The sequence below is a fragment of the Meles meles genome, chromosome 2 (genome assembly GCF_922984935.1).
Source record: "Meles meles chromosome 2, mMelMel3.1 paternal haplotype, whole genome shotgun sequence".
NCBI lineage: Eukaryota > Metazoa > Chordata > Mammalia > Carnivora > Mustelidae > Meles > Meles meles.
In genome coordinates, this window is record NC_060067.1 from 60328581 (window position 1) to 60355824 (window position 27244).

At 36.3% G+C, this 27244-nt stretch overlaps 1 protein-coding gene across 3 annotated transcripts in view; it reads left to right on the top strand.

The window, feature by feature from the left end:
- Positions 1 to 27244, top strand: part of RAB28 (RAB28, member RAS oncogene family) — a 101564-nt gene that overhangs the window by 56674 nt on the left and 17646 nt on the right. The window lies entirely within an intron of this gene.

A 27244-nucleotide genomic window follows, 5' to 3' on the forward strand; every position in this document is an offset into this window, starting at 1 on the left:
AGAGTGCATGCATGAATGTGAGTGGGGGTGGGGGCAAAGGGAGAGGGAGAGAATCCGAAGCAACCTTCATGCCCAGTTGCAGAGCCCGATGTGGAGCTCGATCTCATGACCCTGAGATCATGACCTGAGCTGATATCAAGAGACAGATGCTTAACCAACTGAGTCACCTAGGCACACCTCTTATACCATATTTGATGTATAGGTTTGGTGACACATGTGAATAGTCTCTTGACTGTTTACAGTTTCTCAGTGAAATGGGAGGAATAGTCTTTGTTGTGGGTTAAATTGTTTTTCCCCCAAAATATACATTGAAATCCTGACCTCTAGTACCTGTAAGTGTGACCTTACATAAATGTGGGGTCTTTGCAGATATAATCAAGTTAAGATGAGTCATCCTTGAGTAGGGTTAACTTTAAATCCAATGACATATCTTTTAAGGAAGAGAAAATTGGACAGAAACATAGGCAATTAAGGAAGAAATCCATGTGAAGTTGGAGGCAGAGTTTGTGGTGATAACAGCTACAGTCCAAGGAATGTCCAGGTTTGCCAGAAACCTCAAGAAGCCAGGAAGAGGCAAGGCACAATTCTTCCCTATAGCCTTCAGAGGGAGCATAGCCCTGCCAGTACTTTGATTTTTGACCTCTAGCCTTTGAGTTGTGAGAGAATAAATTTCTGTTGTTTTAAGCCACCTAGTTTGTGATACTTTCTTAGTCCTGGGAAACTACTAGTCTTCAACTGAGAGTGAGAATGGAGGAAGGCTTGATGTCTTGATTTCTTATGGATGTCTCTTTTCTTTCTTTGACCTGTGATTTCATACATTGTTATACTGCCTTGACACTTTCATTGGCTGTTGGGTAAGCCACCTAGTTTGTGATACTTTCTTAGTCCTGGGAAACTACTAGTCTTCAACTGAGAGTGGGAATGGAGGAAGGCTTGATGTCTTGATTTCTTATGGATGTCTCTTTTCTTTCTTTGACCTGTGATTTCATACATTGTTATACTGCCTTGACACTTTCATTGGCTGTTGGGTAGAATGTTTCTATCCAGTTTTAGTGGAAAAAGCATCTCTTTAGGATTCTTAGCTTTATGAGAGTCTTGGTAGTAGTTTTCTCTCTGTTTGCAACTGTAAGCACATGATTTTTTTCTGGGTACATTTTAGAAAAGCTGACTGCAGTACTTAAATCAGAATCTCTCTTCACCTCCCAGTGAGCCAATGTAGAATTCAGTTAAAATACTGATTTTTTTTTTTAGCATTCTATTATAAATATTTTCAAGCACACAGAAAAGCTGAAAGAATTTTACTGTAAAGACTTGTATACTCATTGTTTAGAGCAGGAGTCAGCAAACTTATTTTTTGAAAAGATCTAGATAGTAGATATTTTAGGCTTTGCAAGTCATAAGCTAACTGTTACAACTATCCTACCTGTTTCATTGTAGTGTGACGTCAGCCATAACAAGTATATAAATGAATGAATATGGCTGTATTCCGAACTTTATTGTCACTGAAATTTGTATTTCATATTTCACATTCATGTCATGGGTTATTCATTTGTTTTCAATCTTTAAGAATTGTAAAACCCAATATTAGCTCTTGGGCCATAACAAAAACAAGTGGCAGACCGGATGTGGCCCACATGCTATGGTTTGCTGTCTCCTGATCTAGAGTTTACAGTGGATATTTTGCTATGTTTGCTTTATCACAAATTTGCCCATCTAGCCATCCCTCTTATCAGTCAAGCAGTTCGTCTACTTTTTCATGCATTTCAAAATAACTTGCAGACGGTGCTTTTCACACTTAACATTTCATTGTGCATATCATTACTTAGACTTCAATTTTTTTTTTTTTTTGGTGGTGATACTTACAGTGAAATGAAAAGATCTCAAGAGTACTATTTGTTGATTTTGACAGTTTATACCTCTGTATAACCTAAATCTGTTTAAAATACAGAACATTACCATCCTAGATGAGCCCAGCCTTCCTCATTGCCCTCCATATCCCACTGCAGCAGTTGTCTCTACCGTGATTCATTCATTCATTCTTTCTTTCTTTCTTTTTCTTTCTTTCTTTCGTATTGTTCTTCATTTTCTTTATTGACTGTTTTCTTGAGAGTCAACAGTTCTGTGGCCTCACATTGATTCCTTATGATCTGTGGATACTTGCTTATTCCTATTAAAATATGAAGATAGAATTGAATAGTATTAGTAGCTGAACTGGGTTTTTAAATTTATGATGATAGTCAATATTGGATTTTCTCAGTAGTTGTTATCTTGAATGTGAGGATGAACCTCAGGGCTTGCAGTCTTTTTTCACCCTGACTGTAGAGTATTGGTGGCATATGGACAAGTCGGGCTTCTAATATGGGTATATAGGCAGGTGATAACTGAGTCCGCTGCCCATTGTAGAAGTTAAGAAGGACTTTCCTTAGACTGATGTACCACCAGTGTACCAGTCTGTACAGTTGTCCTTCTTCACTCATTATACCTTTATAATAATAGTTTGCGGTTACATGGAGGTACTGACCTGTTTTCTCTCTCTGGTGGCATTGTACTAGGTCAACTTGGCTAACCTGAAAATGTTTCCCCAGATTTTGATTAGTAGTGGCCACAAGAGACATTTGGCACAGGAAGTGGCAGGCATGCTTTTTGTCTATCTGAGGGTAAGTGCTGAGTACCAGGCACTGTGTCAGCTCTCTTATAGTGTCACTGATTTGTTAGGTCACTTGTAGGTGTGGGATTGCATGTGGATCAGCAGTTCTTTCAGCTCCTGCCAGATTTCCCTTTTCAGCATCTCTGAGTACTTGCCCTTCATGTACAGACCTCTAGGGAAGGGTGTAGTCTTCTCCCATAGCTCACCCTTGGCGTCAAAGTGGGAGTTGGTGAGAGACTGATGCGAGTTCCAGTTTGTCATTGCCACTTTCTTTTGTCTTCTCAGGTTCCCGTTCTTGTAGCTTTCAGTTGTCTTTATCCATCCTAGCTCATCCTTGTGGGTTCCAACTTGTCTTTGCTCTTCTTCTTCTCCTTCTTCTCCTTCTCCTTCCTTCTTCCTTCTTCCTTCTTCCTTCTTCTTTCTTCTTTCTTCTTCTCTTTTTTGTTTGTTTGTTTGCTCCTCTTTTTATTCTGTTCCCTTTCTGATTGCTGGTTTGGCAATCACCTCTAGTGACTTCAGACTCAAGATTAGATGCAGAGGCAACAGCTTCCACCTGCTGCACCAACAGCTTCCACAGTTACACAAGGTCTAACCCCTATAATAAATTATTCTTTATCACCCATACTGGTTCTGCTTCTTTGGTACAACCCTAGTGATACACTTTACTCTTCTGGGATTTATACTAGAAACCTTTTGTATTATATATTGAGAGTTATTTCTACAAGCTCATTTTATCTTTCAGAATTTTTTTTCTCTCTTCTACCTGCACCTTCATTTTTTAAAATACTGCTTGTACTCTCATTTTTAATATTTCATCTGGCATATCAGTGGAACTTTGAACCCTAAATAATAGTAATAAATAATAAATCCTTATTGTGCTTAAGTACTGATTTTAAAAACAATTAACAGAGATAACAATCTTGTAAAGACAGTTGGAAGTCTTTACCATAAAGGCTCATTTAACAAAACACTGAGCTGGAGAGAGTATGAAAAACCGCAAAGAAGTTTTTACATTTAAATGGCCTAGAGTAAGGGCACCTGGGTGGCTCAGTGGGTTAAGCCTCTGATCTCAGGGTCCTGGGATAGAGCCCCAGCCCCACATCCCCCCAACCCCCCGCCTGCCTCTTTGCCTATTTGTGATCTCTCTCTGTCAAATAAGTAAATAAAATCTTTTTAAAAAATGGCCTAGAGTAAAATAAAAGTGTTATTTTAAATTAGCGCCATGAGAGAGATGTAGTGAGAGATGTTAGACAACCAATATTCAGACATATTTTTGTATTATGCTATAGAAGGGTAATGTAATGTGATGTGATCAATAAAAAGAGGTCTAAAACTTTTTTTTTTAATATTTTATTTGTTTATTTGACAGAGGTCACAAGTAGGCAGAGAGGCAGGCAGAGAAAGAGGGGGAAACAGGCTCCCTGCTGAGCAGAGAGCCGGATGCAGGGCTCGATCCCAGGACCCTGAGATCATGACCTGAGCTGAAGGCAGAGGCTTTAACCCACTGAGCCACCCAGGTGCCCCCTAAAACTTTTCTTTTTGAAAACTTTAAAGTTTGAATGCTTGTTTCAGTGACATGTAGTTCTTCATTGGAATTGGCTTGCATATCTTTTGTTTTCATCATGATTGAGTAGTATCAGAGGTGTATATTTTGATTTTTGAAGTTGACTTTTTTATTGGCAATTGATAGAATCGTTTATATCCATTCAGTTTAATTGATGCCACTTTTGCCCCAAATGAGATTTTATTATAGTGCATTATTTTTTTCTGAGACATTTATATTTAAAAGATACTATAATAAATAATTGTTGAATGGATTAATACCAAATGGGGAGATCTGAAAATACTATTAAATTTAATAAAACATGTTATTAAATATTAGTGGAGTTAACTTCATAACTTCTTAGAGTGCTGTTGATGCCAAAGATGTCATTGATATACTTGTTTTTTTGTTGTTGTTGTTTTTATTTTTATTTTTTTAAAGATTTTATTTATTTATTTGACAGAGAAAAAGAGGGGACAAGCAGGGGGAGTGGGAGAGGGAGAAGTAGGCCTCCTTCTGAGCAGGGAGCCCAGTGCAGGGCTCCATCCCAGGACCCTGGGATCATGACCTGAGCTGAAGGCAGATGCTTAACGATTGAGCCACCCAGGTGTCCTGATATACTTGTTTAAAAAAATCACTTTACATTTATGTCTCATATTGAAGTTTAGCACAATGAATTATTTAAAACATATCACTTTTGTAATGTATTCTAAGATATTATTATAGTGTTATTTTAAAGTTATTCTACAATTATTCTGTAATAGATACTTTGCAGGACTTTAGAGTAAAGAGTAATCATTACATATTTGATTTAGAAAATTGGAAAATGCAGACACCTATGAAAAAAAATCACTACTAATTCTATTATTTCTTATTTTTTTATAAACATATAATGTATTTTTATCCCCAGGGGTACAGGTCTGTGAATCGCCAGGTTTATACACTTCATAGCACTCACCATAGCATCCTCTTATATTTAAAAGTAACCACTCATTCATTAATCATTCATAAGTACCAAGCACAAGTGTGGGGGAGATAATATGATAGTGTTGTCCTATAGTGATGTGCTGAGTACACAGGGGGACTTTACAGCAGAAATAAATACTTAAACAGAGTCTTATGGGTTATGTAGAAACATACTATATAGAAAAGTGCAAGAAAGAGCAGTCCAGGTTGAAATAAAACCTTAGAAGCTAGGAAACAGTCTGAAATATAATTGAAATTTATATTTGTCCCAGCTGGAGGTTAGGGTGTAAGGAAGGAAAGTTGAGAAAAAGAGATAATGTTTTAAGGAGTTTAGATTTTCTCTTAAGAACTATAGAAAGTCTCCAAAGGTTTTTAAACAGGTAGTGATTTGACCAGTAGTGTAGAGTAAGGGTCCTCTTTTTGTTTTTTGTTTTTTTTTGTTTTGTTTTTTGTTTTTTTTTAATTTATTTTTATCTGACAGAGAGAGAGATCGCAAGTAGGCAGAGAGAGAGAGAGAGGAGGAAGCAGGCTCGCTGCTGAGCAGAGAGCCCGATGCGGGGCTCGATCCCAGGACCCTGGGATCATGACCTGAGCCGAAGGCAGAGGCTTTAACCCACTGAGCCATCCAGGCGCCCCAAGGGTCCTCTTTTTGTATGGTCCACTAAGAATGGTTTTTACATTTTTAAATGGTTGGAAAAACATCAAAAGAAGGATATTCTGAAAATTATATGAAAATCATAAATATTTTTATTGGAAGAGAGCCACACTTATCTTTACATTGTGTCTCTGGTTGTTTTTTCAGTACAATGGCAGAGTTGAGTAGTTGCTATGAAGAACATATAACCCACAAACTCTTAATTGACTTACTCTCTAGCCCTTTACAGAGAAAAGTTTCCCAAAACCTTGTCTAAATACACCAATTAAAATATAATGATAAAATGGATAAAAAAGCAAGACACACGTAAGCTGTCTGTAATAAACCCACCTTAAATACGAAGATTCAGATAGGTTAAAAGTAAAAAGAAGGAAAAAGATATATTCTGCAAACAATAATCAAAGGAAAGTTGGAGTAGCAATATTAATAAGATAAGGAATTTAGTGCTGGGATTAAAAAAAGAAAATGAATAAATAAGACAGAAAACATAATATTCAGAGGGTTAATTCACAAAAGTCTTTTTTCATACCTGCAGGACATATGGTAAATTCCCTCTTTCATTCCTGATATTGTAATTTGTCTTTTTTTTTTTTTTTCATGTTCAGTTTGGCTAGAGGTTTATCAATTTTATTGATTTCTCAAAGGACCAGTTTTTGGTTTCATTGATTCCTCTACTGTTTTTTTATTTTTGTTTTTGCTCTTTTTGGGGAGAAGAAGGGGGTAGGGACAGAGAGCATATGCAATATGCTCAACAAAATACAGTATAAAAAAGATACTACATCAGGGGTTTGTCCTGAAGTATAGGCTAATTAGTATTCAAAATCAATTAGTAAAATTTGCTATATCAATAAGCTAAAGAACAAAACCCATTTGATGATCTCAATAGATGTATAAAAAGCATTTGACTAAATTCAACATCAATTCATGATTAAACTCTCAGCAAATTAGGAACAAGAGGGGACTTCTTCAACCTGATAAATGACATCTATGAAAAAACCCATAGTTAATATCATACTGAGTAGTCACAGAGCGAATGTTTTCCTCCTAAGATCAGGTATCATGCAAGCATGTCTACTCTCATGATTCTTATATTCAACATCATTCTTGAGATCCCAACTATTGTAAGACAGTAAGAAAAATTAAAAATTTTTAATATAGATTAAAAATGAAGAAACAAAATTACCAAATTCTTAGATATGATTATGTTGAAAATCCCACTTGAGAAAATTGTGCAAGCATAAGACACAAATAAAATAAGACAAATACCGTATTAAAGGATACAAAGACTGAATATTGTAAAACTGTAAGTTCTTCTCAATTGATTTATGGATTCAGCATAATTTCAATTAAAGCCTGATGGTATTTTTGTGTGTGGTGTTTAAACAGACCATATCTAAAATGTATATGGAAGGGTAAAGGTCCAAGAATAGTCACTATGCTCCTGAATTACAAGGTGAGGAGCATAGACCTTGCCAGTGATCAAGACGTTTTATAAGTAGCTTATAATAAAGACAGTGTGGAAAGCACTCAAGGAAACAGAGATGTTGGAAACAAAGCTCATGTAAATGGCATTGGGATGTTATTTTGAGAGTGTTATTGAAAATTTTTGAGAAAGAGTAGAATATTTAATGAATAGTCCTTGGACAGTTGTTTATTTGAAGAAGAAAGTGGATCTCTATATTATTCCCATACATGAAAAATCAGTTCACCTGGAATGAAATGTTAATGGCACATCTTTTTAGAAGAAACAAATAAAGGAATTTGTTTCCTATCTTGGTATGTGGAAAGAGTTCTTAAACAAGATCTAAATGCTAAATTTAAATAATGAATATATCAACCACATAAGGTAAACACCACAGAAGATAAACATGTTTGTTTTTATCAAGTGACGCGTTAAAGAATTAAAAAAGATAAGCCACAAATTGGGAGAAGGTATTTATAACAAAAGTAAATGACAAAAGATTACTATGCTTTTACAAATATACAAGGAAAAGGCAACTCATTAGAAAAATGGGGTGTCTGGGTGGCTCAGTGGATTAAGCCGCTGCCTTCGGCTTAGGTCATGATCTCAGGGTCCTGGGATCAAGCCCCGCATCGGGCTCTCTGCTCCGCAGGGAGCCTGCTTCTCTCTCGCTCTCTCCCTACCTCTCTACTTGTGATCTCTCTCTCTGTCAAATGAATAAATAAAAATCTTTAAAAAAAAAATTAAAAAAATAAAGAAAAATGGGCATAAAGCAGAAATAGGAATTTCATAGAATAAGAAAGACAAATGGCCCAAAGACATGAAAGTAAGTGCAGTCTCATCACTGAGAGGGAAATGCAAAATATGACCACCAGTTAAGTAATAAGGTACAAATCAAGAGGCCTAAGAATAACAGTGATGGAGACATAATATGAATCTACAAGAGTTCATATTCATTGGTAGGTGGATTGCAAATTGGTATAACTACTTTGAGAATAATTTGGCATTATTCTATAAAGAACATTCATAGACTATGCTTGCTCTCAGCCAACAGGCCGAGAAGCGATGAACATTCATAGACTATGATTGAACTTTTTATTTTTTTTTACTCTGCTGTATAGCTCAAACTGCTTCTCGTACATATTAGGTGACATGTACTGTGAATAGTCACAGTGCGTCATTGTTGGTAATAGCTCATACTTGGGAAAAAAAGCTCGAGTGTCCACCATTGGAGAAAAGAGAGATAAATTGTGGTATGTTCATCAGAGATACCCTCTATGGCAGTGAAAGTGAGTGAACTATTCTACTTGGGATAACATGCATAAAACAACATGGTATAAAAATAGTCAGCTCCAGAAGACTACATGTATGAAGAGAAAGTTATGTGAGACTCTGGAACTGGATTGACATGAGGTTGAGTTCTGGCTCCCCTGCTTACTAGATGTGTGTCCGTACTTAAGTCATTTACCCTCTCTGTGCCTCAGGTTTTTCATCTGTCAAATGATGGCTATTTTGAGGATGAAATGATTTGACAGTGTAAAGTACCTGTAAAAACGGTGCTCTAGAAATGTTAACTCTTCTTATTACTCTGAGATCTTTTGGTATCAGGCACTTTTCTCTTTACTATTTTCTTTTTATTGTTATTTTTAAATGATCTTTTTTTCATTCTCTCTTTCCCAGTAGATCTAAATATGGTGGGGAATTGGAAAATATAAAGAAGAATTAAATAACTGGAATATAATTGCCAGTAAAGGCAATTCTTACTGTTGCTTCTGTTCTTTGCAAGATCCCAGGGAATGCTGGTATCTAGGCAGGACAACCCCATGCAAGTCTATGTATGAAAGGCATAAGTGAACTTAGACCCTATTATATCTATATAGAATTTTTCAAACTTGTACAGTTCTGTTCAGGTATGAAATTCTCTAGTAAGAATTCGTATGGAGAATGTTCAAAACTTGAATTAATTTTTCAGTTCCTTTAGGCTTTTGGCATGTGGGCAAATGTTAATCTTCATGATTTATGCACACGTTACAGAAACAATAGAAAGTTGTAGATAGTCACAAATGAAGAAAGATTTACTTACTCTCTGTTCTCAGTTAGACCTATTATTTCATTTTTTTTCTTTTTTTATTTATTTTTTCAGCATAACAGTATTCATTGTTTTTGCACAACACCCAGTGCTCCATGCAAAACGTGCCCTCCCTATTACCTACCACCAGTTCCCCCAACCTCCCACCCCTGACCCTTCAAAACCCTCAGGTTGTTTTTCAGAGTCCATAGTCTCTTATGGTTAGCCTCCCCTTCCAATTTTTTTTTTTTTTATAAACATATAATGTATTTTTATCCCCAGGGGTACAGGTCTGTGAATCGCCAGGTTTACACACTTTCATTTTAGTGTGAAGTGAGAGGAGAAGTAGTTATCCATTATCTGTTCCCAGAAAGAAGTTGGGTAATCTAATTAATTAATGATACTAAATAAGTTGAGGAAATAATATGGATTCTTACATACTCCCTCCTTTCCTCTTCATTCTGGCTGCTGTTGGTGTTGCTCTGGTGACCCTACAGAGTTCATATTCATTATCACTTCAGAGTTCTTATACATTTGTTTGTGATAATATATGTGACTACAATAGAAATGCAATGTGAAGTGATTAGGCAAATTTTATAATAATATGGAGAATCTATAAAAGTGTTGGAGAATTACTAGAAGAAAAGTAATTAACAAATGAGGATCTGGCAGAGTCAGGTGATAAATAGATCCACAAGGCTCATGGCATGGCATACAGGGGGTCAAAAGAATATGATATGATAAAGGATTAATAGAAGTCCTTGGGAAAATCTGTAAACACTATGAATATTTTTGCAGCAGGACCCTTCTTTATGATCATATGAAAAATTAGGTTTGAAATGAAGATTGTCATCATTACAATTTTAATAGGAAGTTTTAATATAGTGAGACGTATATACAAGAATATGTAAGATATAGAATAGCTCTTCCCCGGGTTAGGACATAGGGCATTGCTGAGCACCCCAGAGGCCTATGAAGTGCCTTAATCCTCTCGCTAACTTCTTAGAGTTAACTATTACCCTCTGTCCTGATCTTTTCTTTGCTGTGGGTTTTTTTTTTTTTTTTTTTTTAGTTTTGTCATCTGTATATACCTCACTAAATAATATTTATTTTGGTCATTTTAAAAATTTCATATGAATGCTGTCATTTATGTGTATTCCTTTGTGTCTTGCTTCTCTTGCTCACGCGTTTGTGATACTCATTCTTACTGTGAAGGGAGACTCTTAATTTTTCAGTCCTGTATAGTATTCCTGCAAAAATAAGGAAGTGTATACAGTTGATTCTTGAACAATGTGGGGCTAGGGGTATGACTGTCATGCAGTTGAAAATGTGCATATAACTTTTGACCAAAAACTTAGCCACTAGTAGCCTACTGTTGACTGTAGACTTATGGATAGCATAAGCTATTGGTTAACACATATTCTATAGGTTATATGTATTATATACTGTATTCTTACAATAAAGTAAATTAAGAAAAAGACAAAGTTAAAATCATAAGGAAAATAAAATACATTTACAGTACTGTACTGTATTTATTTGGCACACAGGAGGGAGCTCCAAGAGCTACTGTGGCTGCCACTGCTGTGGCAAGGGTGTAAACAGTAGGGGGCAGCCTGGGCTGCAGTAGCAAACAGGGTTCAAAGTGAGCTTCATGTTCATCCAGCTCTGTGTCCCAACGCTGACCCAGCCTGCAGTGTGCCACACTTGTCGTCTACAACTCTTTGAGCCCTGGGAGCTGCCACTAGCCTAAGAGCCTTCTGCCTCCTTCTTTGTTGCCTCCACCCTTGGCTTCCTCCTTGCGGTCCTCCAGAAAGCTCACATGGTCAGATCTATGCCTCCTGCAGCATCCAGGCTTCCCTTGCAGCAGTCATGGCCTCACTGCTAAACAGTGAGGCTTGCTAAACACCTCTTATGCACTCCAGTTCAGCTTCCCTCAGCTGTGCCAAATCAATTGCTTTGGTTATTTAAATAAAAAGGAAATAGAACTGGAACTCTAAATAAATAAATAAGTAAAGGCCAACATGTAGGTGGACCTGTAGTTTCAAACCCAGTGTTGTTTAAGGGTCAACTGTATGTTATTTTAGACACCACTGATGCTTTGTATTTCTTTTTTCTTTTTTTTTCTCTTCTCCTTCCTTCGTTCCTTGCTTCCTTCCTTCCTTGCTTCCTTTTCTTTCTTTCAGATTTTTATTTAATTATTTGACAGAGAGACAGCAAGAGAGGGAACACGAGCAGGGGGAGTGGGAGAGGGAGAAGGAGGCTTCTTGCCAAGCAGGGAGCCCGATGCAAGGCTGGAACGTTGACCTGAGCTGAAGGCAGACACTTAATGACTGACCCACACAGTGCCCCTATGCTTTGTATTTCCTTCAAAAGCTTAAAAAATATTTTTGTTTTTATTCAACACACTTTGTGAGTGCTATTATGTGCTTTTTTGTGCTTACCTGCTTTTGTTTTTAGTTGCATGTAACAACCAAATAAGCGTGGCTTAAATATTGAGCTTATTACATCATTGTACTTGATTTCATAAAATCCTAATTTCTGTGTTTCTAAAGCATCATGAAACATTTAAAAGGATAATCCTAACCTGAGGGGAATATTTAGAACAAATTTGGCAAATGTCCTTATTAGAGAAAGTGCTTATACACATTGATAAGGTGAAATACATAAAACACAGTAGAAAATAGGAAAGGAAGGAAGGGACATTTGATAAATAAATATAAAACTAATATACAGGAAAAATGTTAAACTTCACTGAGGTTTTAAACTTTAAACTAGAAAGTAGTTTCTTTGATGATACCTTTTTCTTTATCTGTGGGACACTGATTTTCAGGCAGTTCTCTTTTTTAAGAAGGTTCATTTAAGAATCTAGAGAGTCAAAGTCAAGTTCTGGTCGGGTTTTTTTTTTGTGGCATTAGAAATTCTTCTAATACAGTATGATTTACTATGTCATCAGAGAAAGACAGCATTAGAGAGTGTGCATGGCAAGGTAAAATTAAACACATGCTCACAATCAAATTAATGTATTTCATCTGTCTTCAACTAATAACAATCTGTCATGTTATCTATCTGAGTAGGGGCATAAACAGTTTATTTTGTGTTTGGAGTAACTTCCTGGAGGTAGTTAATGTGACAAGTAGTTTGTTTGAATTGAGTATAACCAGATCAACACTCTAGATGTTTCCCTGATACCCTAAAAATTACTGCGAAAATCTGTACAAGTGCTGTATTTGTATTTTGCTTTTACTTCTTCAAGTTAGCGACATATTTTACAGTCATTTCACAGGGAATATTATGTTTCTGCCATGAATTGAGGAGCAAAATGTCCTTTTAATGCTTTCTTTCCATTGATAGGGAATAGACATTCATAATGATTAGCATCATACAGCACTTTACCTTTTTGTAAAAATGTACAATAATACATTCTGATTTTGATGAAAAAGTCATATTAATTACAGAATATGTTTTTATAGCATGTTAAAAATGAATATTTAGGAAAGTAGGAGTATCGTAAAGTCTCAGGCCAAAAAAAAAATGATACTATTTCAATGTTTTTCAGATTTTAAAAATCTTAAGATTTTTCATCACTTAATCTGTTTAGTAGGTCAGATTATTACACATTTGACATACCTAGTTTTTAAGCTATTTATTACAATTGTACTATAACTTTGAAGACTGTTCTGTTGATTATCTCAGTAATCCTATAGGTAGATGCAGTGGGGCTCCTGGATAAGGATACCTGAATGCCAGTAAATAAATAAGACTTAAAGAAGGAAATTGTCATATACTTGGCTAATTAGTATTAGTGTATGTTTTAGATGTCAAAATATATACATATTTTAAGCCCACGTAGATAAAATTTAGTGCATTATTAAGGGTATTTTACTTGTCATATTTAGGCTAATCCTGATGGATCATTTTTAAACATGTAATTTCACAATTTGTACAGCTGCAAGTACTTTATAAAGAACTTGAAGTGTTAATGCAAAGAGTATTTTAGTAATGCTGATGGGCTCAGTTTTACGATTTATTATTATTAATGAATACTTTTAAGGTGCTAATAAGTAATAACCAGGTATAAATAGTTCACTTTTTTATAATGATGAGCATTTAAAGTTTTTATGTCTTTATTCTTTTAGCTAAGACTTTCAATAAAAGTTAGAGTGTTAATGATCATCCCCAAAGCGGGTGTTCATTCTTCTTGGTAAGACACTAGGTGGATTTGGAATTAGGTGTTTCTGTTCTAATTCTGATGCTATTGATGACTAACATTGGGACTTCGGTTAATTCACTCCAACCCTTGTTTTTTTCAGATGCGAATTAGATGAATGCTTTACCTATTTTCCAGGAGTGTTATGAGGTCCCAAAGTATTTGCAAATTTTGAAACAGAGTTTAGATTGCTTCCCAAGTGTCCCGGAATGGTTTCAGTTTTTGCCCTTTCCCATCTTTCTTCTTCATAGTAGCCAAAGTAGTTTTATTGAAATGCAAGATCACATTGCGCCATTGGTTACAACTCTGTAAGGGCTTCGCATTGGTGAATTTGGGTTATATCCTCATGTTATACCTGCTGCATGCCCCTACTCTTACTCATTATGCTTCTTGGTTTTTCCCGTTGTACTCATTTTCCTCTGTTAGGTTTGTCCCCAGTTGTTCCAGCAACTGAAACATTTTTCTCTCCAGTCTCCTCTTAGCCTGGTTGGCTTGTCCTTGTCTTTTAGATCTCCGATCAAAGAGGTCTTCCATAGCTACCGTATAAAATGGGCATAATTACTATCTTAGTTCCTATCACTCTCCATCTGCCCTCCCCCCCAAATTCAGGTTATGAAAATTGTTTCATTGCCTTGTGTATTTATGTGTTTACTTGTTTATTAGTCTTTTCCCCTGTTACTGTGAGATTTAAGGTTAGTGTATTTTGTTCTTTATTGCTTTTACTCAGCACAGTACTTGACACATAATAGGTGTTTATATTTATTGAATAAATGAATCTTAAGATATTGTTTTACCTCTTTCAAAGAAGTACATGATTTTTTTTTTTTTGGGGTAACCTGTGATTTTTGTGACTACACAATCTGAGTCATCTTTAGGTTGATTAATGTGTAGGACTGTAACAACTTTTGGGAGGAAAAAGAATCAGCTGCATGTGTATAAAACTTGCCGTCTTTTATTTTTAAAGTTATATAGATAATGGGGATATGAATAAAACTAGTTATACAAGATGGCTGAACAGAAAAAATGCCATATCCATGAAATCTGTAGGAGTGTACCCTTTTTTTTATCATTTGTAATATTCTTTTGAATGGTCTGAGTTTAGAAACAAGGAGTTGTTATTGTATAGTGAATGGAAGGGCTTTGAATTCAATAGGGGAAGGTAGAAGGTTTTTAATATATGTTACTCAAAAGGATTTCTTTTATCGTGCCAATGTTTTTGCTCAGGTGAGCTGTAACTAAGGTAAGATGGGTGAAAAGTGCAGCTGTGGTGCAGTTGGTCGAGTGTCCAACTCTTGGTTTTGGCTCAGGTCATGATCTTACAGCTGTGAGTTTGGGGTCCGTATTGCTTTGTGCCCAGCATGGAGTTGGCTTCAGATTCTCCTTTCCCTCCCATTCACTCTCTCTCAAATAAATAAAATGTTAAAAAAAAAAAAGAAGTGGAGCTGTGCAGATGTTACCTGTATGCATAGGAATTCCGTAGCACCCAGTACAAGACCCTGATGCCTCAGCCCTGCTGATTTTGCCAGCTTTTAGAAGCCAGGTTCTTCCAGTTGCTTTTGTTTCCTTTGTTAAAGAGTATACATCCTCTCGGGGCGCCTGGGTGGCTCAGTGGGTTAAGCCTCTGCCTTCGGCTCAGGTCATGATCTCAGGTTCCTGGGATAGAGTCCCACATCGGGCTCTCTGCTCGGCAGGGAGCCTGCTTCCTCCTCTCTCTCTTTGCCTGCCTCTCTGCCTGCTTGTGATCTCTCTCTCTGTCAAATAAATAAATAAAAAAAATCTTAAAAAAAAAAAAAAAAGAGTATACATCCTCTCTACCCCAAGGTTGTCTGACTGGTTTTTTCCTCATCTTTCAGTAGTTAGCTGAAGCATCATCTTCTCTGTGAGATCTTTCCTGTCCCTTTAAGCAGTTCTAGAAATTTCCTTTCTCTGTTCTCCTGTTGTACCTTGTCTTACATAGAATACTGTTGCTCTCTTGGTGTTAGAATTCTACTGTATACTTTTCTACATGTGTTTCTTTTAGCCTTCCTAGCACTTAGCACTTAGGTGATGCTGGTAAATAGCTCATGAATAAACGAATGGATAGACAAACCACAATAACAGTAGCTAATACTTACTGAGTATGTGGTTTTTACATATTTATTTTATCTATCATAGTAACATTATGAGGTAGGAACTGTTGTTGCCCCCCTTTTATAAGTGAGAAAACTAAGATAAAGAGAGAATGATTTGTTCAGAATTTCACAAGTGGTAATAAAATAGGAAACCAAACCCAGGCAGTCTGGCTCTGGAGATTGCATTTTTACTTATCATGTCTTACTTCCTCTTCACATAAATAGGTATTCACATAAATTGGTGAATTATTGAAGAACCATAGTTTTTTTTCTTTATTTGCCTTATTATAAACGATTGAGAAGTACAGAAAAGTTATTTCTTATATGAGATTAATTCTCATATGTAATCTGTCATCACTATATCAATAAAATAGTAACAAAGATAATCTATTGGGCTATGAATACATTTTTTGTAATAACTCTTTATGATGATATTTGATATGACGTGAACTTTATTAGAATCCTTTTTATTAAACATCATTTATTGTTACTCATAAAATCTGTCTCTGCATCCTTTATATAGGCCACTTTATCCTGGAAGTTATCCAGTGAATAAATTTTGAACCATCACATCAATTTATAGAGTTAGCGTTCCATTAGAATAAGCATGGCCAAATGAAGGATGAAAGTGACAACTTTAGATTCAAAATTCTGATTTGTTGCTTCTAAATCAAAGCTATGAACCTCAATAAAATCAAAACAAAATAAGGTACATGATGCTAAACTATTTATGGATGAAGTTATGTATAATATGTTTGAGTTTCTTAAAATAATCTGAGAGTGGGGATATGAGTAAAACAAGATTGGTCATGACTTGATAATTGTTGAAGAATCTTTCCTTGTATCTTCCAACAAAATATAGTGACAAAGAATGCATTTTTTTATACAATTTTCCATGTATTACTTGAGCCATTGAATGGCAGAAGAAAGGACATTTCTCCAGTATTTCATGTTTTATTTTTTTCCCTAGTAAGTAAATAATGCAAAAGAGGCTTCTCAATCTGTGATTGTTCAATGTAATTTTGTGACTATTTGAATATTGACATAACCACAATCAAAGAGAAAGTTATAATACTTAGATTTTTGTTAATTTGCTGATTATAACTTTTAGTTATCATTTGTTAATAACTCAAGACTCAGTGTATACTCAGGAAGAGGTTCATTGTTAACAAGAATGATGTAGACCAGGGGTCCTTGGCTGGCCCAGTCAGTATAACCTCTGACTCTTGATCTTAGGGTCATGGGTTCAATCCCCAAGCTGGGGGTAGAGGTTGCATTACAAAAGATAAAATCCTCAAAAAAAAAAAGATGGTAAAAGAAAATCTTTGGGTGACTGGGTGGCTCAGTGGGTTAGGCCTCTGCCTTCAGCCCAGGTCATGATCTCAGGGTCCTGGGATTGAGTCCCACATCAGGCTCTCTGCTCAGCAGGAAGCCTGCTTCTCCCCCATCTCTCTCTGCCTACTTGTGATCTCTCTATGTCAAATAAATAAATAATCTAAATAAATAAAAAATCTAAAAAAAAAAAGATAAAAAAAAAGAATGACAAAGACCTGTATTTTATATTAGTTAGGTAATCTGTATTAGTTAAGGTAATGCTAGATGCTATAAAGAGACAATTCCTAAAGTTTCACCATCTTAGTACAATAGAAATTTATTTCTTGTTTATGTAAAGACCAAAACCAGGTAATGCTTATCATTAGTGGCTCATCCCCCTTTCATATACAAACTCCTTAGATATTTATGGAACTGCCATTTTCAACAGTTCATGGTTTACCATGAAGCAGGAGAATAAGGACTACCACACCTAGAAGGTTTATTTATTCATTTTTAATTTTTTATTTCTTATTTTTTTAAAGATTTTATTTATTTATTTGACAGAGAGAACAAGTAGGCAGAGAGGCAGGCAGAGAGAGAGAGAGAGGGGGAAGCAGGCTCCCTGCTGAGCACGATGTAGTGCTGGATCCCAGGACTCTGAGATCATGATCTGAGCTAAAGGCAGAGGCTTAACCCACTGAGCCACCCGATGCCCCTATTTATTAATTTTTAAAATGAACTTTAATTAATTAATTTATTTAGATTTTATTTATTTTATTTATTTGAATAAATTTTGTTTGTTTGTTTGAAAGCACAGAGGGAGAGTGAAGGAGAAGTAGACTCCCTGTTGAGTAGGGAGTTCATGCGGGGCTCAATCTGAGGATCCATCCTCTATCGGAGGACCCTGAGATCATGACCTGAGCCAAAGGCAGATGCTTAATCGACGAAGCTACCCAGGCACCCATACCTGGAAGGTTTATATGGGTCAGGCCTAGTGGTGATGCGTGTCACTTCTTCATTACATTGATCAGAAGTTAATGTTATGGCCATACCAAACTGCAGGCCAAGCTGAGAAATGCACTGTAGGTTGATGAACAGCTATCAGCTCTCACGTCTTATCAATTATTTGTCTACTTTACTCTTTTTATGTTAAGAACAGGGAAGGATCTTAGATTTTCCCTTATTTGCAAGCTAACAAGTTAGCCTACTGCCACTGTGGCCACTGGCAAAAGGCCTGAGATCCTGGGTCAGAGATAAAGGACTTTGTTACTCATACCACAGCAGGCAGTCAAGGTCAGCCCTGTTTGCACTAGTTCTCCTTGTTCCTAAGTTCCACTAGGGCAGTGTGAGAGGGCCTATGTAGATGATATGCATGCAGTGGTTTTTATCACAGCCAAGGAACCCTGAGCTTAGGAAACCTGAATCCTTTATGATGGGTTACACGTAAACCTCAGAACTTTGCTCTTGGGTCGTACCATCTTTATTAAAGCAGACTATGGACAGACTTAAGCTTTATCCATGAGGAAGGCCCTATCTCTAGGCTGCTTGATGTAAAAACATCTTTGAAAGGATAGTCTAAAATAAAAGCTGTCATTTAAAAATTTTACTCTTCCCAATTTTAATTTTTAAAAATTGGTGTAACAAGGGCACCCAGGTGGCTCAGTTGATTGAGCATTTGACTCTTGATTTTGGCTCAGATTATGATCTCAGGGTCATGGGATTGAGGGTGTTGGGCTGCACTATGGAGTCTGCTTGAGATTCTTTTTCTCTCCCTCTGCCCCTACCCTTGCTTGTCCACCTGCTTATGAAATAAATAAATATAACTCTTTCAAAAAATTATGTACCAAATTTTAGTGTATTTTTGTCATTTATGTACCTATATCTATAATGTTTATAAAATAGGACTTTTATTAAATACACAATTTTGTACTCTACTTTTAAATTTAACATCCTGTACTCTTGTTTATTTCACTTAAAGAGTCTTTTTTCTTCACCTTTATTAGGATATAATTAATGTGTAACATGGTATAAACTTAAGGTATACAACATGTTTATTTGATACACTTACATACTGTATAAATGGCATTAGCTGACACCTCCATCACCTCACATAATTACCATTTTATTTTTAGTGGTGGTAACATTTGAGATTTTGCTTTCTTAACAGCGTAATGCTGTATATTAGAATCCCAGAACTTACTCATCTTTTAACTTGAAATCTGTACGCTTTGACCAACATCTTCCCATTTCCCCAAGCCCTTAGCTGCTGGTAACCACCATTTTGCTATTTTTCTGAGGTCAGCTTTTTTAGATTCCACATATATCATATAGTATTTGTCTTTCTCTGTCTTATTTCACTTAGCATAATGCCCACAGGTTTCATCCATGCTTTTGCAGATGGTAAGATTCTCTTCTTTCTCATGGCTGAATAATATTCCATTGTGTATGTGTGTGTGTATTTATACCACTTCCTTTTTTTTTTTTTTTTTTTTTTTTTAAGTAGGGGTGGGGACAGAGGGAGAGGTTAAGAAAGAATCTTAAGCAGGCTCCACATCCAGCCTGGAGCCTAACATGGGACTCGATCTCACAACTATGAGATCATGATTTGAGCTGAAATCAAGAGTTGGATGCTTAACTACCTCAGCCATCCTGGCGAGTGAACATGGGAATGCAGATATCTTTTCAAGATCCTGTTTTCATTCATTTCATTTGGTTATATACCCAGAAGTGGGATTTTTTTTGCGGAACCTCCGTACTTTTTTCCATACTCCATGCTACTTTACATTTCTACCAACAGTGCATAAGGGTTCCCTTTTCTACATTCTCACCAGCACTTGTCGTCTCTTGTCTCTTTGATGATAGCTATTATGGCAGATGTGGTATATCTCATTGTGATTTTAATTTTTATTTCCCGGATGTTTAGTGATGTTGAGTATCTTTTTGTGTACCTGTTAGCCATTTGTATGTCTTCTTTGGAAAAATACCTATCCAGTTTCTCTGCCTGTTCTATAATTGGAATGTTTGTTTTTTCACTATTGAGTTGTATGAATTCTTCATATATTTTGGATATTAATTCCTTACCAGATATATGACTGTATGACTTGCAAATATTTTCTCCCATTCTGTAGGTTGCCTTTTCAATTTTGTTTGATGGTTTCCTTTGCTTGAAGAAATTTAATTTGATGTAGTCCTATTTGTTTATGTTTTATTTTGTTGTCTTTACTTTTTGTGTCAAACCCAAAAAATCATTACCAAAACTTCAGTTAATAGTCTTTAAGTCTATGATTTTTAATGGCCAGAGAGTATATTGCATTATGTGGTTGTGTCATAATTTAACTCTGTGTCTCTTTTGGAATATTAATCTTTCTTCTGATTTTTTTTTCCATTTTATTTATTTTTTCAGTGTAACAGTATTCATTCTTTTTGCACAACACCCAGTGCTCCATGCAAAATGTGCCCTCCCCATTACCCACCACCTGTTCCCCCAACCTCCCACCCCTGACCCTTCAAAACCCTCAGGTTGCCCCAACCTCCCACCCCTGACCCTTTAAAACCCTCAGGTTGTTTTTAGAGGATGTGGAGAAAGGGGAACCCTCCTCCACTGTTGGTGGGAATGCAAGCTGGTGCAACCACTCTGGAAAACAGCATGGAGGTTCCTCAAAATGTTGAAAATAGAACTACCCTATGACCCAGCAATTGCACTACTGGGTATTTACCCTAAAGATACAAACATAGTGATCCGAAGGGGCACGTGTACCCGAATGTTTATAGCAGCAATGTCTACAATAGCCAGACTATGGAAAGAACCTAGATGTCCATCAACAGATGAATGGATAAAGAAGATGTGGTATATATACACAATGGAATACTATGCAGCCATCAAAAGAAATGAAATCTTGCCATTTGCGACGACGTGGGTGGAACTAGAGCGTATCATGCTTAGTGAAATAAGTCAATCGGAGAAAGACAACTATCATATGATCTCCCTGATATGAGGACATGGAGAAGCAACATGGGGGGGTAGGGGGATAGGAGAAGAATCAATGAAACAAGATGGGATTGGGAGGGAGACAAACCATAAATGACTCTTAATCTCACAAAACAAACTGGGGGTTGCTGGGGGGAGGTGGGATTGGGAGAGGGGGAGCGGGCTATGGACATTGGGGAGGGGAGGCGAACCATAAGAGACTTTGGACTCTTCTGATTTTTTTTGTGCTACAAATAACTGTGTGGTGAAGATCTTAATTTATAATTGTTACTTTTCTACACCCCTGATTTTTTCTTTTTTTTCTTTTTTTTTTTTTTTTTAAAGATTTATTTATTTGACAGATAGAGATCACAAGTAGGCAGAGAGGCAGGCAGAGAGAGAGGGAGGAGGAAGCAGGCTCTCTGCTAAGCAGAGAGCCCGATGCGGGGCTTGATCCCAGGACCCTGGGATCATGACCTGAGCTGAAGGCAGAGGCTTTAACCCGCTGAGCCACCCAGGCACCCCCCCTGATTTTTTCTTCAAGATAAACTCTTCCAAGTTGTGTTATGTGGTTATGGATTCTAAATGTTTTAAAATTCAGCACAGATTTCCAAGTTGCTTTTCAAAAAACTAGTAGTACCATCCTTCATCAACTGTGGGTGTTCTCATGTTGTTTTGGGTTTTTGTTTTGTTTTTTTGTTTTGTTTTGTTTTGTTTTTAGTTTTGCCATTTGAAAGGTAGACCTCAGTTCTCTGTTTTTTCTTTCACTTGCTTTTCTTTGCATACTGACTGAACAATGCTTTCACAGGTTTATGTGAAACATTCTTAAAAAGACCTTTAAGGTAGCCTAACATTCTGTCAAACATAATTATTAGTTACCTTACTGAAAAAATCCCACCTCTCACTGGATTGTTAGTATTCCATGAAACCCTGACATATGCTTTTGTTGGTGTCTCTTTCTTGCTGTAAGCCTAAATTATAAAATATGAAATATTGTAAATTGTATTTTAAAAATACATTAAAAATTGTACGGGTTGTTCTTTCTAATAGCTTTCTAAGTTTTGTCAAAATTAAGGTTGTTAACCAAAATTAGGCTTCTCGTACGACTTCTGTTTCATGTAGTTTTGGGAACACGACAGATTGACTTAGTATCTTGAAAATGTTTTTTCCCCTTTTCCATTTTAATATACAGGTCAGGATGAATGAGTCAAGTAATTTTTTTTTTTTTGCATAGTTGGTTTTGACAATAAAAAATTTGGATTTTCTTGTCTGTCTAATGTAGACTTAGAATTTTTTCATCTTTGTGCTTTTTGTCCTCACTTATGTTAGCTACACAAGAAAGCCTAGGACATTGATATCATTGGTTTATCTTTTGCATTCTTATCCTATACAGCTCTGACCTCCCATTTGTAGACCCTCAGTTGGATCCTTTTTTAATTTCTGAATTGCTTCCACATCAATAAAATTCCTGTATTTTTAATATCTTCCTTGAACAAAAGTTTTAAACTTCTACCGTATAATGTACGTAAGTACTTGTCTTTTCTGTTGGAATAGTCTCTCTCCTGTGAGGATGATGCTGTCTTCTCCTGAAGCTCTTTTTTTTTTCTTAGATTTTATTTTATTATTATTTATTTATTTATTTATTTTGAGTAAACTCTACCCCAACTTGGGGCTTGAACTCAGGGCCCTGCAATCAGGAGTCACATGATCTCAGGGTCTACCAGCTAAGCCAGCCAAGCACCCCTCCTGAAGCTCTTTCTTTTTTTTTTTTTAAAGATTTTATTTATTTATTTATTTGACAGAGAGAGAGAGAGATCACAAGTAGGCAGAGAGGCAGGCAGAGAGGCAGGCAGAGAGAGAGGAGGAAGCAGGCTCCCTGCGGAGCAGAGAGCCCGATGCGGGGCTCAATCCCAGGACCCTGAGATCCTGACCTGAGCAGAAGGCAGTGGCTTAATCCACTGAGCCACCCAGGTACCCCTGAAGCTCTTTCAAATGTTAATTTTCCCCTGTTGTATCTACCTTATCAGTCAGGACCGAAGGTGGGATAGGTGACCTTTCCAGACCATTCTCCTTGTCTTCCCTAAAAACCCTTAGATTTGAATAATCATTTGAGCCAAATGATTATACCTCCCTCCATCTAGCTACTTTTATTTGTTGGCTTGTCAGCCAACCCCTGCCTGAACTCTGTGAATTTCTCAGAGATTTCTCCTTGGGTCACAGTCACTCCATTACTGTTGCTGTCACCATTCCTGGTAACTCCAGTGCCCAAACACAGTGTCCTTGCTCTCTCACGTTCCTTGAGTCCTTTACCTCTAGTCATCTTGTTCCCGACCTACACTAACATACTTAAGACCTAGTTCGTATCAGTTTCTGCACCCTCTCTGTAATATCGATATTAATTTCATGTATCCCAGTCTATCCATTATCTCCTGTCTTTACAGCTCAGCTGCTTTTGTAACTCAACTCCAGTAATTTTAGACTCACACAAAACTTTAACATCAGTTACCAATTATATCTTAACAATTTTCAATTTCCTGAACCCTTTCTTACTCAACTTAGATTTCATGCTCCATCAGTATAATCACTTCCTTGCGTTTACTATCTTCAGGTTACCTGCCATTTTTCTCAGTGTTGTACATGGTACAGTTTCTCTGCTTAATTACTTAAGTAATTTTTCTGCTTGAATGCAAACATTGATCTACTCAACACCTCTACTGTTGCAGCTGAGTGTGGTTAGAACAAAACCTGTAACATACTGTGTCTCCTTTTAAATCCAGGTTAACTGTCTTCAAGTGATTTCTCTCAATCCTCACATACCATGTCAAATCCGTTAGCATTTCGTATTTCCTTTTTATTCCAAAAATCTGTTGAGGATCTGCTGTACTTTTTACATCTCTACTGCTACTAAGTAAAGTATTGTCCAAACTATCATCTTCTTTTTCATAGATTTTAGATTTTTTTCCCTAAAAATGGAGGGAATTTTATAGCTTCACATAACTGAAAAACCCAATAACTATTTTATCTTCAGCTGTGGTGTGATCCAGGGACTCAAAAAATGCCATTAACTAGAAACAACTACTGCTAACACTTTTGTGCATATCCTGCCAGTATGAAAGCAACTGAAGGACAGAGACATTCTGTTGCATATACATGCAATTTCTTTTCCCTCAAGCATACTACAACTCTGCTTAAACGTGCTTAATAATTTCAAAGGATAACCATTTTATAGATCATTCATTTGTTTGGCTCACAAATACTTAAGGACCTATTTTTTATATATTTTTTATATTTTACACTGGTAAAATCCTTCCTTTTTTCACTTTTAAGATCTTTCTGGAAATTATTATCCAGTGACAATACATACATGTGGTAGCACTCTCATATATGTGATAACATTCTATCATATATGTGAAAACTCTCACTGCTTTGATTTAATTCCTTTATGTCCTTCAGTGAACCACACCATCTGCAACGCAGTCTCCTTTGGCTCTGCTTTCTTCCCTGATTTTTCTTCCTTAAGATTTTTACAGCAGCTTTCTCTGCTTTCCATTTGACTCTCTGTAGTTTATTCTCAGCAAAGCAACCCAAATTAACCTTTTAAAACGCCAGATTACTTATTTTTTTGTGTGTTTTCTTCACAACCTCCCAGTAACCTCCCATCTCTTTTACAGTGGCCCATGCACCCTGTGTGATTTGGTTCCTGGCTTTTTAAACCTCATTTCCACTGTTTCCTTTTTTTGCTAACTCATTTCAGCCACTCTGGCTGACCTCCTGTTTTTCTCTTACTACTAAGCGTAATCTTCCTTTAGGGTCTTTGCACTTACAGTTGTCTCTTATTATGTACTTTTCCTGTTAGTCTCTTGCCTTTATCAAGGCAAGCTCCTTGTATCTGCAGCACCCGGGACAGTGCCTGGCCAAATAGGCCCTCAAGTATTTGTTAACCAAATGAATGAATGATCTATAAAGTGGTTATCCTTTGAAATTATTAAGCACATGTTTAAGCAGAGTTGTAGTATGCTTGAGGTAGAAGAAATTGCATGTATGTGCAAAAATGCCTCTGTCCTTCAGTTGCTTTCATATTGGCAGGATATGCACAAAAGTGTTATCAGTAGTTGTCTCTAGTTAATGGCATTTTACATTTTACATTTCATTCTCATAGTTTTTCTGAATATTTGGGTAATGAATATGCATTACAATTATTAGGAAATTTTTATTCCATTTTCAAAAACAAAATATGAGAACTAGGAAGATAGTGTCGTTCACTGAAGGACATAAAGGCAAAGCAGTGAGTGTTATCACATATATGATAGAATGTTATCACATATATGAGAGTGTAACCACATGTATTTACTGTCACTGAATAATAATTTTAAGGATGATCTTAAAAGTGAAGAAAGGAAAGATTTTCCAGTGTCTCACTATAACTTTATCTTCAGAATATACATTTCTGGATCATTTAGAATTAAGAATTCTAGTAACTGAGTCCTCTTAAACATTGCCCACTAAATTTTAGCAGAGCAGAGGAAAACTTTGTGGTGAAGTTCTGGGAGGACCTATTCTCTATCTGCTGTCTCCTTTGTCAGACTCTCAATTATAATGGTGGCTTTTTTAGGACCAGCATTGTATCTTTTCCATCTTTGGGTTCTTACTGCCTAACCTAGTGGTTGGTATATAATAGGTACTTAATAAGTGTTTGATGGATAAATGTTGTTTTCAGTTGATCAGTATAGTACTAGTTTCTCATGGGTATCTTTTTTTTTTTTTTAAGATTTATTTATTTATTTTAGAGAGATAGAGTGTGAACTGGGGGAGGGGCAGAGGGAGAGGAAGAGAATCTCAGGCAGGCTCCCTGCTGAGCTCAGAGCCTGCCCTGGGGCTTGATCTCATGAACCTAAGATTATGACCTGAGCTGAAACCAAGAGTTGGACACTCAGGTGACTGAGCCTGCTCCATTATGGTTATCTTTATTAGGGAAAACCTTTTGGTTGGGTAATAAATTCCCCAGTTCTATAGATAAGTGAATGTGGTAGTTAGGTTGTTGGTGGACAGGAGGAAAGAGGAAAAACAAGAAAGAAAAAAATGGAACAATGATAGACTATTCCATTCAAAAAGATGAATACACACACATATTAAATGACAAACTATGTGTTTGTTTTTCTTTTTAATTGGACAGTGATTTCATTGGTTAATTTTCTTAGTGACATGATTTGTTCTTACTCGTGTTGAATTAGGAAAGCATTTTAGCCTCAATATTATGATAAACTAGATATATAAATGTCAGTGCTAATAGCTTAGTATTTTATTTTAGTCTTCTACAAATTGATGCCTGTGGTATCTGGATATTTTTTGGCTTGTTCTTGTAAATAAGGTCTCAGTGATGTTTAAGGAACAGCAACTTGTGACCAGAAAAGAAAAAAGCTCCATATTATCCAAGCTAAGCAATATAAATGAGACTCAGAAATCCCCCACTAGATCAAAAATCTCCTAGAGAAAGATCTCTTGAGCCTGCAAACTAAAGACCTTCAATATAATTTTAAATAAAGCCTTTTATGTAGTATGAGAACATTTTTTAGTTGATAATCAATTGCCACTATTATGTAGGCTTAGTAGATTTGCAAATTTACAAGTTTTTACAAGTCAGTTGGGTCCTTCCTCAGGAAATCAGTTCAAGTTTTTTTTTCCTATATTGACTCAAAGAGCCTAGTTGTCCTTAAATCCTGCAAATATATTTGCCTTATAATTTGACGGCATTGAGTCAACACCCTTATAGGGTCTGTAGTGTTGTAAAAAGAGAAACTGTCCAGTAAAGGATCACATTTGAAAAAATAGACTGTGCTGGATAAAACTGGTATTGGCCATGAGTACCGTGCTTTGCTTTAAAGCACCTATACCTATTCAAGGAAATATTCCCTTACTGAGTGCTTTCAAACTGTATACTTTAGGTTTGGAAAGCAACTGAGACGTATCTTTGTGAAATTAAACCATGGTTTCAAATAACGTAAGCATGAAACAAAATATTGCTACCTTTTGGCATAAAATTAATTCTGTATTTGTGTTAACATTAAAGGTTATAGAGATTGCAGAACTATTATAATTATTAAAGCAATTAAATTGTTTCAAACTAAATAAGCTTGGGTAAGTGCATCTTTCAGTTACAGTTGACCCTTGAACAACATGGGGGTTTGGGGTGCCTATTCCCTGCATAGTCAAATCCATGTATAACTTTGGCTTCCTGAAACATAACTACAAACAGCCTACTATTGCCTGGAAGATTTACTGATAGCATAAACAGTCAATTAACACT